We start from the raw sequence: 798 nt of genomic DNA on the forward strand, positions 1-798 counted from the left end.
ACACACACACACACACACACACAGCCAGTAGCGTACTGCAGAGCTCACTGATATGCCATTCAATGCTCTCGCCATAAAAATAACACGATCAGCCTGAGCTGCATCGAGGAATCTCCCTAGAGCGGTGTGAATATGAGGAAAACAAGGTGTGTCCTTTTACAACTAACTGCGGGTTGAAACCTTCCTTCATTTCTCTGCCTGCCCCACAGCCTTTACTGTCCACTGTCTCGTCCCTGTTTTTGTCCATAGCGTGTGACGTCTGTTACATAGTTCACACACCCAAAAGTCTTAAATGTATGACATTGTGTCTGGGAATTCAAGACAAAAAAAACTAAAGAAATGTCTCAAAAAAAGACTTGATTTGGTGAGGAAGTCTAATGTTTTGAGGTTCCGCACTGATATTCACATAGTAGGAGACACCCAAGAATGAGCTCATTCCTACCATTTAAACTGCTGGAAAGAAAGAGGACACCTGTTTAAGTGCCCTGCTCTGTTTTGTCATTTTATAGCAGAGGCTTTTCTTTTAAAAGACTTTTCCAAACGTGATAAAAATGAGACGGAACAGCACATTAACATTTCAGTTTTGGTTATCTAAAGCTCAAAAATGTCTAATTTGGAGACTGTACTGTAACACACGTCAGCTCAGAGAAAAACTCGAGAACCAAAAAGAGCATTCTATTTTTTGCATCTGATTTCTTTGAACGTGAACTCTGTGCTCTGGCTGTTGGAGGTAGGGATGAGTGCCGTGGCCCCTCTGGCAGGCAGCCCTGGCCCGTGTGTGTGTGTGTGTGTGTGTGT

At 43.2% G+C, this 798-nt stretch overlaps 1 protein-coding gene across 10 annotated transcripts in view; it reads left to right on the forward strand.

Moving 5' to 3' along the window:
* myo9aa (myosin IXAa) overlaps nucleotides 1-798 on the forward strand; it is a 122126-nt gene that overhangs the window by 98558 nt on the left and 22770 nt on the right. The gene's annotated exons all lie outside the window — the stretch shown is intronic.

Source organism: Etheostoma spectabile, chromosome 1 (assembly GCF_008692095.1).
Source record: "Etheostoma spectabile isolate EspeVRDwgs_2016 chromosome 1, UIUC_Espe_1.0, whole genome shotgun sequence".
NCBI lineage: Eukaryota > Metazoa > Chordata > Actinopteri > Perciformes > Percidae > Etheostoma > Etheostoma spectabile.